This window comes from Pteropus alecto, unplaced genomic scaffold (assembly GCF_000325575.1).
Source record: "Pteropus alecto unplaced genomic scaffold, ASM32557v1 scaffold18, whole genome shotgun sequence".
Lineage (NCBI taxonomy): Eukaryota > Metazoa > Chordata > Mammalia > Chiroptera > Pteropodidae > Pteropus > Pteropus alecto.
Window position 1 is genome coordinate 54,552 of NW_006440649.1, and position 12,519 is coordinate 67,070.

Below are 12,519 nucleotides of genomic sequence, written 5' to 3' on the forward strand. Positions count from 1 at the left end.
CTAAGGGATAGACTGGAGCTTAGAATTCAAGAAGTCAACAGAACACCCAATTATCTCAACCCAAAAAAGCCTTCTCCAAGGCACATTGTATTAAAATTATCAAAAATCAATGACAAAGATAGAATTCCCATTTAGGGCTTGAGTGTGTTATATTTTCTTCGTCAACTCTGATACCAAGATGCAGTAGGCAGAAATATTTGGAGTCCTCCCCTGGAACTGGAACTGGTAACTGGTGCATGGTATTCTGTTCTCTTGGGATTGATGACTAATGCATTGGACTCTGCTAAACTCACCCACTAAGATCAGGCACAAGACAAGTATGTCCTCTCTCTCCACTCTTATTCAACATCATATTGAAAGTCCTAGCTAGTACAGTAAGAGAAGACAAGAAAATAAAAGATATACTCACTGGGAAAAAAAAGAAAAAGCATTTTCTTTTCAGATAACACAATTATCTATGTAGAAAATCCCAGAGAACCAACAAAAAACTGTAATTAGTCTATGGCCATGCTACCTTGAAGTGCCTGATCTTGTTGATTTCAGAAGTGTTGGGTTTGGTTAGTACTTGAATGGAAGACCACCCAAGAATACTGGGTTCTGTAGGCATAAAAACAAACAAACAAACAAATGAAATTAATATTAATTACAGCAAGATTATGGGATACAAGGTCCCATAAACAGTGTTGGGTTTGGTTAGTACTTGAATGGGAGACCACCCAAGAATACTGGGTTCTGTAGGCATAAAAACAAACAAACAAACAAATGAAATTAATATTAATTACAGCAAGATTATGGGATACAAGGTCAATATACAAAACAATAGCTTTATATCAGAAATAAACAGTTGGAATTTGAAGTTTAAAACACATTACATAAAAATATAAAATTTACAATCGCATCAAAAGAATTAAATGCTTAGGTATAAATTTAATAAAACAGGGACAAGATTTCTATGCAGAAACCTACTAAACTATTGAAATAAAGAAAATATAATTAGAGAGCTATGGATCAGAAAATATTGTTTTCATGGCAATTCTTCCCCAGATCATCTGTAAATTCAAAGCTGCCTCTATCAAAATTCCAGCAAGCTGTTTTGTCAATATCAAGAAACATTCTTAAGTTTATACTAGAAGGCAGAAGACTCACAACAGTCCACAAAATATTAAAAAACAAAATTAGATTATTCCTTCTACCGAAGTGCAATGCAAATTATAAAGCTAAAGTAACCCAGGCAGCATGATATTGGTAAAAGAATAGTCATGTAAATCTAAACAAAAGAGAAACCAAGAATAGAACCCTAAAAATAGAGTTAACTTGCCTTAGGCAATACAATGGAGAAAGATCCATTTAACAAATGTTGTTGAAACACAGACCTTACACTTTTCACAAAATTAACTTAAAATGGTTCATACCTAAATTTATGTCCCAAGACTATAAAACTTACTGAAAAACACAGAGGATAAAACTTACTGACCTTGGGGGGGCAATGAATCTTTTATTTAAACAGGTTTATTGAGATAATTCACAAACTCTACAATTCACCTGCTTAAAGTGTGCAATTCAATCATTTTGGGCATATTACATTATTAATATTTTTAAATTGTGGTAAATATATGTAACAAAAGTTGCTATTTTAGTCACTTTTAAGTGTACAGCGGCATATATTAATATCCTTCACAACATATAAACATCACTACTATTTTCAAAACTTTTTATTATCCAAACAGAAACTCAGTAAATATTAAGTACTAACTCCCATTATATTCTCCTCCCAGTCCTTGATAATTTCTAATACAATTTTTATCTTTATGAATTTACCTATTCTAGATATTTTATATAAGTGGAATCATGCACTATTAGTCCTTTCTGTCTTCATATTCCAAGGTTCATCCTTACTATAGCAGGTCTTCATTCTTTCTTATAGCTTAAAAATATTTAATTGTATATATGAGCTAATTGAAAATTATATTGATCTCTGCCACCAGTTCCTGGCACAGAGCTCCCAACCTCTTAAAATGATAAGAACAATAGAAATATCTCCTGTCCCTGATACAGAGCTCCTAAAAATTTTATAAATTTCTAAGAGATGAGAATGCTAGATTTATCTTTTGTTCTAATAAAGTGATAGTTGATGGGCCTCTGGATGGTGGATGGAGGCTGGTCATCAGAAAGACTAAGCTCTGATCAGAAGCTTGGAATGTTTAGCCCTGTCTCCTACATCTCTAGAAAGGAGAGAGGGACTGAATGGAGTAACTAATTCATGGCATTTACATTTGAAAGCCTCCATAAAATCCCAATATGGGTTTGGAGAGCTTCCAGGCTGGCTCATATATCCATACGAGGAGGGTGACATACCCCAACACTGTGGGGAAAGAAGCTTGTGCTAGGGATCCTCCTAGATCTTGCCCTGTGTATCTCTTCATCTGGCTGTTCATCTGTGTCCTTTATTGTATCTTTATTAAAACAGTATATGTAAGTAAGTATTTTCCTGAGTTGTATAAAGCACTCTAATAAATAAGTAGAACCTGAGGAGGGGTTGTGGGAATCTCTGATTTGTTGCCAAATTGCCCAGAAGTTGTGGGTAATCTGGAGACCTATTTTTGATTGTCATCTTGGGATGATGAGACTAAGACCTTAACCTGTGGGATCAGACATTATTTCCAGATCTATACTGGCAGAAGTGAGCTTTATTGTAGATGGTGTCCCAGAGATTTGTCGTGGGGGGAAACTTCCACCCACTTGATGACTGAAAGTGAAGGATTTTGTCTGAGTAGTAAAGGAAACTCATAGGTTAAAGAACAGGGGTTTGTTTTTTTTCCTACACAGCATGGAAAAGAATGATTTGGGCATACAGTGACACCCAAAGCATAACATGTGGGGGGGAAAAATGAATAGTAAGACTTTATTAAAACTGAAAATGTCTGCTCTGCAAAAGATATTATAAAGAAAATGAAGATACTTGGAAAATTTATTTGTAAAACACATTTCTGAAAAGATACACAAAAACTTTGAAACTAAACAATAAGAAAGTTAACAACCTAATTAAAAAAACAGAAATCCAACCAAAAGAAAATACAAAAATGGAAAATGAAAAGATTCTCAAAATCATATGTTTTTGGGTAATTGAAAATTAAAACAACAGAATACCACTACAGAGCTATTAGAATTGTTAAAATCCAAAAACCTGACATTACCAAATGCTGTGGAATCCCAGAGTGACAAGAACTCTCATTCATTGCTGGTGAAATCGTAAAATGATACAGTCCTTTTGGAAGATAGTTTGACAGTTTCTTAAGAGTTAAACATAGGTTTACTGTATAATCCATTACAATTAAAAACATGTCCACACAAAAACCTGCATGCAAATTCTTATAGAAGCTTTATAATTGCCCAAAACTGGGAGCAACCACAATATTTTCAGTAGCTAAATGGATTAACTGTGGTCTATCTAGACAATAGAATATTACTCACTAATAATAGAAATTAGGTACAAAGCCACAAAAAAATATAGGGGAATCTTAAAGCATATTGCTAAGTAAAAGAAGAATATCTGAAAAAGTTGCATACTATTTGATTTCAATTATACGATATGCTGGAAAAGGCAAAAATACAGAGATAGTTAAGAGAAAAATGAAGAGTTGCCAGATAAGAGAAGTAAAAAGAATAGGATTGAATAAATGAAGCACAGAGGATATTCAGCACAGTAAAACCATTCTGTATGATAATGATTTACATATTACATTATGTGTTTGTCCAAAATCATAGTACTTTATATTTAAGAAAAAACTTTAATGTATGCAAATTTTAAAAAATTTATTTAGATGATTGATCCTAATAAGGAATGTGGACTGTACCAGTGAAAAGATTTGGGTGAAAGTTGATGACTTAAATGATCTTAAAATGGTAGCATCTGTGAGAACAAAGACAAAATTAACTACACAAAAACATTATACATGTATGAGGGTTCTCCAAACAGAACCAATTATACATGTACATAGAAAGAGGAAGAAAGAGGGATTAATAGGAATTTGCATTATTATAGTGGTAAAGAAGTTCTAAGATCTGCCATCTGAAAGCAGAGAAACCAAGTGTAATTTAGTCCTAGTTCAAAGGCCTAAGAATCCAAAGTTGATGATGTAAATCCCAATCTAACTCTGGAAGTTCAAGAACTAGAGCATCAATATTTAAGATAATATTTAAGAAGATAGATGTCTCAACTGAAGCAGAGAGAGAGAGAGCAAATTTGCCCTTTCTCTGCCTTTTTACTTTGTAAGGGACCTTAATGAATCAAATAATGCCTATATATATTGTGGAGGTTCATCAGCTTTACTCAGTTCACAAACTCAAATGCTAATCTATCCCAGAAATATTTTCACAGACACCACCAGCAATAATATTTTACCAGCTGTCTGGGCATCTCTTAACTCAGTCAAGTTTACACATAAAATTAAACATGACAGTACTATAGTTAATAAAGTTGCCTTTAATAAAGATATGGGTTAAAAACACTGACATTGCACAGATAAGAAAGAGGAAGATGCTACAACTATTTATGTGGTAATGTACTGGAGCTGGAGATATTACTATGCATATAAATTCAGATATCATAATATATTAAGGTAACTACCTTAATAAAGACACATACAAATACATATAAAAATATTTATAGATATGTGATACACTTGGGACCCCCAGGCCTGGAGCTTGCATTTGGTTTTGGATATTCCTGAAGAACCACCAGGAAGAGCAGAGAGGTGAGAAATACCATTTATTACTCATAAGACGGGGAAGCTACAGTAGAGATGCAGAAATAAAGCTGCTGACCAAGAGCAAGCAGAGTTCTTTTTGCCTATGAGTTGAGGGACAGGTTATCTCATGGGGGAGCCACCTCTTTCCCAGCCGAATGGGAGCAACATGTGTTGCTGGGTTACAGAGCAGATAAGGACCATGGGAGCAGCAGGAAACGTCCTTGGGGGCAGGCACCGCTGAAAGCCCTTTGTTCACTGCCTGCCTTAGCTGTTGGCTGGGCAACCAGCACTCTACAGAGTATGTGGATGGGCTGTGTTCTGAGTTAACTGTGCATGCACAGATGTATTTCCTTTCTGTGACCTATGAGATCCTAATAACAATGGCATCTCAATAGAAATAAACACAACTAGTACCCAGAATCTGGTTTCTAATACTATTCTCTAATTAAAAAATAATAATAAAACAGGGCTCTTTGGAGAAATGTGGATACTAGGATTGGGGCTAGAGATATATAAGTCTAGAATAAGAAGAAGTAAGGAATTTCACAAAAATTAATCAAAATCCACATGAATGGAAAGATATCAAATGGACTTTGGAGCGAAATGGAAGAGTTCTCAATGGTCAAATGTAGAACAATCTGAGTAATGAAGTGAATTAAGTAGAGTTGAATTATAACTAAAGTAAATAATCTATGAGTTCTGACTTTTAGAAATGATTGGAAAAATACATAAATGGGGTAGAAGAGATAAGTGTACTTTGCAAAGAATTTCAAATAACTTATGTAGATACCTGCTTTCAAGGAGAGGGAACATAAATTTCTATTCCTTCAGTATGAGATGCACAGAGTGACTTCCTTCCAAAAAGAATAGTATGTAAAGGACAGAAGAGTGACTTTACAGTGGAGAAACTTGTAAAACACTACCTAAATGATCCAGATCAATAGCAACACTCAGAAGTCATGTTGATAACTTACCCTTCATATGATGAAATGAAAGATACTTCATCTCTATAGTCTTCTCAAAAACCTACATTCTCAGTCTAATCATGAGGAAAAACATCAACAAATTTCATTAAAGAGGCACATTACAAAATTTTTGACCAATAGTCTTGAAAACTGTAAAGGTCATGAAAAGCAAGGAGTCTAAGAAACCAAGAAAACCCTAATAAGACATGATTAACTGAATAGGTTACTAGACCAGAAAATTACATCAGGTAAAATACTAAGAAAATCTGGATAAACTATGGATTTTAGTTAATAATAATGCATCAGTTTGTTCATTAATTATAACAATGTAAGATGTTAATAGGAGAAGTTGTTTTAGGGAGCATATGAGAATTTCCTATACTAACCACTCATTTTTCTGTAAACCTAAAATTATTTTAAAAATAAAATTTACTTAAAAACAAAAGACTACAAAAGGTTATGGGAACATATAGCAGGGAAATTGTATAATAATATTGAAGACTTTGTAGGAATTCGAGACAGGACTACAATATTTTATATGGAAGGAATATGGTAAACAAAATACAGAGGAAGATAGTAAATAATGTGATCGAAGAGTTCTTTTAGAGGCAGATCTAGATTCTCTTGAATGTTGTGAGAGATAGCAAAGATTTTGTAGTAGGGATGTGGTAGAATGAGCTATAATTTAGGAAAAAACTGTCAGCAATATAAAGAGTGAGGTAAAAGGGTAGAATCTGAAGACAGAAACAGCAGTGAGGAGGTTCCTGGAATAAGTATTAAGAACAGCACTGATCAATAATCAATCTATTTTAAGAATACACACTTACTCCTTTGGAGTAAAAGCAGCTTATATTAAATCATTTATATGACTTTTAAATTGACATTTTTGAAGAAAAATCTGCTCATTAGTGATGTATAGTTAAATAAAGGCCTGAATGAAACAATAAGACAAGGAGACTAACTTGACATCCATATAGTGAGAAAGGAGGAAATTATTTATTGATAATGGGTATGATATAAGAGAAAGGGAGTAAAAAAAAAAAAATCACTCCAGGTGTATGACTCTAGGTATTAGTGAAGCTATTACATAAGATAAGGATTTTTAAAAAAAAATGACTTTTGGAGACATGGAAAGTTCTGTTTAGGAGCTGTTGAATTCAAAGTGTTTCTTTTTACTTCTGTGACTCAGTCATTCTTTGATAGCATGTTATTTAATCTCCACGTTTTGTGGTTCTTCCTGATTTTTTTTTTTTTTTTTTTTTTGCAGTTGATCTCTAGTTTCAAATCATTATCATCAGAGAATATGGTTGGTATGTGATTTCAACCTTTTTATATTTTTTGGTGCTATCTCTGTGTCTCAATATGTGGTCGATCCTTGAGAATGCTCCATGTGCACCAGAGAAGAATGTATAAGCAGGTGTTTTGAGATGGAAGGCTCTGTAAATGTCAATTATGTCCAGTTAGTCTAATATGTCATTTAAGGATGTTATTTCCTTATTGATTTTCTGTCTGGATAATCTGTCCATATCTGACAGTAGGGTATTTAGGTCGCCTATTACGACAGTATTTTGGTCTGTTTCTTCTTTTACTTCTGTTAGTAATTGCTCTACATATTTTGGGCTCCTTTATTGGGAGCATAGATATTAATAAGTGTTATCTCTTCTTGGTGCATCATTCCCTTTATCATTATGTAATGTCCCTCAAAATCTTTCTTTAACTTTTTTATTTTGAAGTCTACTTCATCCAATATTAGTACTACTAATGGTAGTACAATAGTAGTACTAATATTGGATGAAGTAGACATATATATACAGTCATCCATTTTCTTCTGTGTGTGCCTTACCTCCATTTCTCTTTGTCAATCTGAATCTTTGAGTTCTCCCCTTTTCAGTTATTGTTGTCTCAGCTTGTCCCTATATATGCTGAATGTTCATTACTACCTTGCTATAGCAAATCTTTTCTTATCGTTTAAGCTTCTAATACCCTGTTCTTGATAAGATTTGCATTCCTCTGCTTCTATCTGCCTGGTTGCCTTATTCCTAGTTATGTATCTTTTTGTCATTTTGTTTTAGGTGAGCTGACCCCTTTCAGTTTTTCCTATAATGCAGGCCTGATAGTCTAAAAGAAAGCTTCGCTGGATACATTATTCTTCACTGGTAGTTCCTTTCATTTTTAATAGTTTGAATATTTGATTCCACTCTTTTCTGGCATGTAAAATTTGTGCTGAAAAGTCTGACGATGATCTAATGGTTTTTCCTGTATAGGTTATCATCTTCTTTTCCCTGGCTGCCTTGAGAATTCTGTCTTTGTCATTGGTTTTTGATAATTTTAATACAATGTACCTTGGAGAAGGCTTTTTTGGGTTGAGATAATTGGGTGTTCTGTTGACTTCTTGAATGCCAAGCTCTAGCTCATTCCTTAGATTTGGGACATTCTCATCCACTATTTGTCTGAAAATGCTTTCTAGTCCTTGCTCCTTTCCCTCGCCTTCGATAATGCTCATTATTCCTGTTGGTATCAGCTAGTTCGTGTATTTATCTTTTATTATTTTTCATTCTTCGGTTTCTCTCTTCTTCCTTTTATTTCTAGGTTTCTGTCTTCAATACCACTGATCTTTTCCTCCATTTGGTCAGCGCTATTTTCCCAAGATTGTTGTTTCATTTTTCATCTCTTGCAGTTTGTTCTTCATCTCCAGAAGTTCTATTTGGTTCTTTTTGAGGATTTCAATCTCCTTGCTAAAGAACTCATTCTGCTCACCTACTTGTTTTTTCAATTCCTGAAATTGTTGAAATGAATTGTTTTGGATCTCATTGGGTTTTTTCAGAAGTACCATCCTGTGTCGGAGCCAGCCGATGAAGTAATTGAGGGTACCTGAAAGGGGGAGGATGGACTGAGGAAAAGAAAGAAGACAGACAGAATTGCAGGTGGGATCACAGAATCAAGCTGTGTCTGTGTCCCCGAGTTTATTTAGAACACACTATTTATAACATTACAATAAGAAAGACAGTAGTCAAGAACCAAGGGTAGCCAGATTACTTATCTAGTAGAACAATGAGATTCTCACAACTCAGAACTGCTAAACTGTAGCAAGGAATGTGCAGTGATTGCTATGTGAACAGTTACCTCCCGGTTTTTCCCAGCGCTTTACAATCTCAACTTCTTACATTGTTGCCAAGTACACAGATATCCTTGTTCCTTGTTATACGATTTCACATGTCCATAAGTGACTCCCCACAATCCTGCATGCTCTGTCATTTAAGTTGCATACTTCTACGTCATTAAGCTTATTTTCTGGAGATTTTTTCATTTCTTTCTGAGCTGCCTTATAACCTTGGTTATTCATGGTGTAATAGACTATTCTGCATTTTTCCCAGAAAGAAGATTTATTATATAAATGTCTCTCTTTTCCTGGTGGAAAGAAAGTGGTTTTTTTGTTTGTTTGTTTTTTGGTTTTGGGTTCCCAGTACGTGGTGTCTAAGCTTCTTAGATCCCTCTTTATATAAAGCCTTAATAATGCCTTTTATATCTCATAGATGTTTTTATTGTTCAGTTTTAGATTTTAGCTTATTGTTGTTTAAAGAGGAGAAATCTGGGGACATTTCTCACTCCACGTTGTTTCTGACATCACTTACCTTGTAATCTTTAAATGATTATTTCTCTTACTTCAGTCTCTTACAAGTCCCAATATCAAATCTATATTAAGCTTTGAAGCATAGAATAATGAAGAAGTTTGCTTCAAGCAGAATATTGCATATAGATAGATCCTTTATCAAGACTATGATAACTTGTATATGACATGCCATTCTCTTGTAATCAAAGATTTATTGATTATCTAGGGAGAGCTGGGGTTGTGACAAGTTTTCTTCCTTTTGTAGGCTACTCCAGGAGAAAGACAATTATATTATAATATAGTAAAATATTAAAGTGGAAATGATTACTTATGGAAGTCATTTGAGGTGCTGTTAAATGTTGGTTCACTTAGCTACCTCAAGTATGTACTTTAACCTTTTTCTGAGTGAATATATTTTAAAACAAAGCTTTCTGTTTTCTCTTTTCATTCTCAGTTAAATACTCCTATTGTTGTGGTGCTCAAAGGGTTTGCTTCCTGAGGTGCTCTATTCAAGAATGAGCCAGGGTTATCATTAGGCAGTTTTATTCACTTCGAGCAAGTAAAGGAGACAGGGATTCACATCCAAAGCTCTGTCTCCTGAAAAGAGGCTTAGCCATTGATTATATACACTATTTTGTTAATGACATGGTGATTTCTTCTTTCAGAGCCCAATTTTATCCTGCTGTTTTTATTTTACTAGAAAAGTAAAACCTTACAGCTTCCTCTGCAAAATACTGTGCTACATTTTAACACTTAGTAATAATTTACTCAGCCCTGGAGAATCTTGTGCTAGCTAACAATTCCCCCTGAGATTTTTCACTCCTCATTCTGAGGAAATGAGGATAAGGGAAGGTCATACTTCTATAACTGCTGAACATTGACAAAGTATATCTTTGAGTTAGAGGAGTAAAATTTGCTGGCTCCAAGACTTATGAAATTCTAGGAGTTCCCTAGGTTTGGAATTCCTGAAAACAGGAGAGCATAAAGAGATAGTTATTTATCTGCCACCCCTTATACATAGGAATCTCCTTAATGCCCCATTCCTGGCCAATTTTTAAATCATCTTTGGTATACACAGGAGTGTAGTGATTTAAAGTCAAACTGGGAAGGAAGGCTAGCTGCACTACTGTTTTGTTTAGAGCTGTGCTTTTTGCTTTGGCATTGGCAAAGATATTCCTTTTTACCACCTCTTAGTCTCCTTTGTGGTGGCCCCTGCAGTGTACCACCGCAATTATTTTTATGTTTTCTGAGACGCTATAATAATTTTAGGATTAAGGGTCCATATTTCATCTTTATTTCCAACTATCGTCAATCCTCAATCCTTCCAGATAGCCCCATGGGTATGGAATATAGAGTATGCATACTTAGAATTATATATAGTCAGGTTTTTGTTTTCTCCTAATTTCAGGACTTAGGTCAATGCTATGAGTTCAGTTTTATTGAGCAGAACTCCCAAGAGTAAGAACTCTTGCTTCAGTGATATTGAGCAAGGATATTGCTCTGTGTCTTAACTGATTATGAAGGTACTCCCAGAGGTGAACCATATTTCTTCTGAGTTGGCTAATGGCTCACTCTTAAGATCATTCCTACTAGAATATATTGTGTTTCAACACAGTTATGATCTAGGGCCTCAAAGGAGGTCAGCAATAGAGTAGCAGAATAGAGGGTATGACAAATTTTTAGAGCAATGCCACCATTATTATCTAACAACGTGGCCTAGTATTGCATCATTCTTTCTGTTAACCAATTATTTTCCTTGGTTTCAAGAACTATAACTATCTCTGTATAATTTGAAGCTGTCCTACAGTTAACTTTATTGCTTCTGATATTAACATGCAATTTACAGCCACGGTCCTCAGAAAAGGTAGACATTCTTGTGTCACCATGTCAATTTGCTTAGAAAAATAGGGAATCATGTGTCTTAGATGCCTCAGCATTTGAATTAAAACCTCTAAGGTAATTCCTAGGGTCTAATGTACATACAATTCAAAGCCTTTTTCAAATTAAGTAAACGCAGGCCAGCCACCTCCTGTAGTTTTACATTAATTTTCAAAGTGTTCATGTACTCTCTCCCTCTCTGAGGGAGTCGCCTCTTCTTTCAATAGGGGCCTGGCTATAAGACCAAAATTAGGGGTCCACATCTTACAGAATCCTGTTATTCCAAGAAAACCTCTCGATTTTGTACAGTTCTGTGCCAAAACTAGACTGGTTTTTGCTGCCTTTCACTTTGCTCTAGGCTTCTTTGCCCTTGTGAAATCAGAAAACCAAGGTACTTAATTACTTAAAAAGGTGTCTGGATCTTTTTCTGGAATACTTAATATCTCTTTTCAGCTAGATGGTTTAAAGATCAAAAGAATATTTCTGTTGGAAGTTTCTCTTTCAGGGCTGGCAATTAGAATTTCACCTACATATTATAGAAGAGATCCATTTTCAAGTTGGAGGTCCCTCAGGTCTTTTGCAAAGGCCTCTGCAAATCAGGTTGGGGAGTTTTTGAAACTTGTGGTAACATACTCTAGCAATACTGGGGCTTTTTATGGGTTTCAGGATCTCATTCAAAAAAGTTTGTCTATAGCCATGCCACCGTGAATGTGCCCAATCCCTTCTGATCTCGGAAGCTAAGCGATGTCGGGCCTGATTAGTACTTGGATAGGAGACCACCTAGGAAGACCAGGTGCTGTAGGCTTTAATTAAAAATATGTTTTAAAATATTTTTTTGGAGTCATGGTCCAAGGAAATGCAAAAGAGCATCATTTAAATTCAGGACTGCGTAATATTTGCTAGATTCTGGGAGATTGACCAACAGGGTATAGGGCTTAGGAACACTAGAGTGTACATACTGTACTACTTCATTCGTAGCCCTTAAGTCTTGTACAATTCTATATTCTCTTATCCCCAGTTTCTTAATAGGAAGGATTAAGAAGGCAGTGTTCAGGGTGAGTGTCGTTTGAGAAGTGCGTTTAGGATGATTCCCATTTTTGCCTCAGGTTTTAGTGGGTATTGCTTTACCTTGGACCAGTGGTCTACTTGTTTGAGTACTGCTATAACAAGTAGAGCATACTTTGCTTTTCTAACTTTTCCTTGTGCCCAAACAGCTGGGTTAACCTGGTCTTTCAGGACCTGGTGGAGTAGGACCATGAAACCTATTACTTCATTTTTGAAAATTAGTACTTAAATTTCTCAATTTAAACACATAATA

At 34.9% G+C, this 12,519-nt stretch overlaps 1 pseudogene; it reads left to right on the top strand.

Annotated features, from left to right (window-relative positions):
- The first annotated feature begins 11,887 nt into the window (after positions 1–11,887).
- On the top strand, positions 11,888–12,006 carry LOC112484716 (annotated as a pseudogene).
- Positions 12,007–12,519: the final 513 nt, after the last annotated feature.